We start from the raw sequence: 2,900 nt of genomic DNA on the forward strand, positions 1-2,900 counted from the left end.
GTGCGTGGGTGGCATAGTGGATGCATCACGAGCATGAATCATGGATCGATCCAAAGCTAGCATAAAATCATCGTCCTAAAGTAAGGAAAATCAATAAGCTTATTTGAAAATTTTAAAGTTTTTTTTTATCTCTGTTTTTTTTTACTGGTACCAGGAAACAAGAAACAAGAGGAGAATTTTTGTGTAGAAGGAGTTAAAAAAAATGAATGGAAAGTGCATAGTGCAGTTCGTCTCTCACACATTTGCATAACTTGCATGCAAGATCGTCAACACCTTTTGATCTGCTGCATTGAGGTGTGAATGTGTAGGTGAGAGTTTAGGAAAACTTTAGTCAAACCATCTTCTAACTTAATAGGTGCAGCATGTCACAATAGTTTCACTAATTTTCAATTAAATCTAATTTGGCACTTCGGTGAAACCATGTTGCTTTCGTTGCACGAATACTTACGTGTTCAGGCATGATTCATGGTGAGCTTCTTTAGAGATTTTCTAGGGTAATCAATTGGAAAATCGCAAACCTATTGATGGATCTTATGTGCACAATTAATTTTTACCCAAACACGATATTTACGATTTTCCAAAATGCCGGCACCCAGAAAATCTCCAAAGAAACTTCACCATTATTTTTTCACATTTCATCATAACAGCAAGCACATTTCTGTGACAGTTGATGGGCATTTGACATTAGCTTACCGATAAGATCGCACGCACACAGATACAACAGTGATAACGATATCTCGAGATAGTGTACTAAAACGCAACTCCGACAACATTGAAATATTTCGTGTATAGTCATACATGACTTTACTTTTGTATATAATTGCTCCGGAGCACCAGTTACAAACTTACCCATTTTTTTAATTTATTTATTTGCATGCTATTTATTGAATTTTAAAATGTTCATGTGCATGTGTTATTTAATTTATTTTCTTGTAGTGATTTCGTAAATTTTAATGTATTTGCTAAATACCTTTTCAACAATTGGTGAGTTACCACGAAGTATATAGACGGATTATTCGCTGGAGGCCGGAGTTGAAATATACGTTGAGGGCCAGTACACAGGTTCGTCCTGCCAAACAGCGCGGAGAAGGATTTTTCCTTCGTTGAAGCCTTATGACTCCGATAATTCCGATCACAATACTTCGCATAGCTCACATGTTTCTTATATATTTTTGGATGTTAGAGGTCAGATTTGAATGGTGAAATGTTTCATGAGCTACCGTTAAGGTAGTGTTTTCCGGTCCTGTGTTCGTTATGCTTGGTTCGGAAGGTTCAGCTAGGCCGCACCGGTTGGTGACTCGCAATAAAATCACAAATAAAACAAATATTTGTGTAGCAAAAAAAAAAATCCTTGCTCACAAGTATTTTTTTTACCCGAGCTGGGGGAGAGTGTAACCGTAGGGACTTCACTCGTGAAGTTCTACGAGATCGTCTGTAGTAGTGTTCGTAAATAAAAAACCTTAGCTTGGGAGGTGTTGGGTATCCGGTGGTTTTCTTCAACGAGGACCCAGCACAGCGCCAATACCAGCGACGTCCCAGTGTGCAGCCAGCGCTACCAACGAGCTGCCGCAACCCACCACCAGAGGACTCAGACAACAGTGGGTGGGGTAGCGAAGGAGTCGTGACAGGGTGAATGGGGGTCAGGGGTGAAGGCATGACGGAAGAGGTGGAGACGAAGGGTAGCAAGGACCGCCATCGTCGAGCTGATCCACAAACTCGGTCTATTTCCCGGACGACACCATCGCGAGCAGTTGGAACGCTCTTTCTACTGCTGTGCCCGAAAGTGAAGTTTACTTTTAAAGTGCCACAAAAGTGCTAGTTGTGCCACCCCAGAGCTTCAGGAGAAGCCGAATTGTTCCCGTGTGGAATTGGAGGACACCAGGTACGCCAATATCCTTCCCCGAGTACTCAAACGACCCCTACCAAACTCCAAAACCCAACCGTCACGATATCCCTAACCTCAAACGTTCCCAACCAGGACCCCTTGTGCTTTGGCATAGCCATTACGGCCAAGTGCACCATCCGGAGACTCGCGCTACATCCGAGTCGCCGCAGAAGCCGAACAGCTCGTACCTGTTCCTTAGTCCGGGAGTCCGGATACCCTCGACGGTAATCCGAAGGCCACTGCCGTAACCATCGGTGGCGGAGGACAGGACGAGCCGCTTAACGGGTCCATCGACGATCGCGCCGGAGCGCCAGTAACACCCCGCGCGATGACGAACGGCCTAGCCGTACGCCAAGAGAGAGAGAGTTGGTAGCAGAAGTGAGAGAAGAGGTTGAAGCGGAAGGAGAGGAGAGCAGGAAGCGGAAGGTGAAGTACCGGCGTCGCTGGAGTGCTGCGGTCGACGACGGGGCCCCGAAGAGAGGAGAAGAAGAAGAAGAAGTGAAAGGTCAGGTCAGTGTAGGATTAAGAAAGTGGGAGGAATAAAGCACTGTAGAAGAAGGAGAAATAAAGTGTGTTTCTGACCCGCACACACTGGAGTTTCCATTGGTATCCCAGCATTCCCCAAGCTACCCGCGACTTGATCTAGAGGCGTGCCGACCTTGAGGCACTTGTGGTCAGAAGGTCTCAACGACATTTATGAGTCGGAGCAACCCGTAAGTTACACGTTTGCGAGTCCGCGCTGGCCGGGGGCCACAAGATCCGTGCCGTCCTTGCCGTAGCCTCCAACTGGCGTCTCGATCGGTGAAATGGCGCTCTGGGATGGGCTCGTCGCTTTTACTATTGATCTGGGTCCTGTAAAATTAACTCATGTAGGTAATGAAGTAATAGCACAGAAAAACAGACGGGACACTCGAGTGCCGAACCATCGTCCTCCAAAAACGGCCATTTGAAATTCAATTTTGTTTCGGCATTCACTCAACCGGCCCTGCTGTCATGACAGTTCGCCCGCCATTTC

At 46.0% G+C, this 2,900-nt stretch overlaps 1 long non-coding RNA gene across 1 annotated transcript; it reads left to right on the forward strand.

Moving 5' to 3' along the window:
• Positions 1–1,422: 1,422 nt before the first annotated feature.
• LOC119768873 lies at positions 1,423–2,472 on the forward strand. Its single transcript, XR_005278272.1, has 2 exons — positions 1,423–1,882; positions 1,979–2,472. It is a non-coding gene; the product is annotated as an uncharacterized LOC119768873 (long non-coding RNA).
• The last annotated feature ends 428 nt before the right edge of the window (positions 2,473–2,900 follow it).

Source organism: Culex quinquefasciatus, chromosome 1 (assembly GCF_015732765.1).
Source record: "Culex quinquefasciatus strain JHB chromosome 1, VPISU_Cqui_1.0_pri_paternal, whole genome shotgun sequence".
NCBI classification, from domain to species: Eukaryota; Metazoa; Arthropoda; class Insecta; order Diptera; family Culicidae; genus Culex; species Culex quinquefasciatus.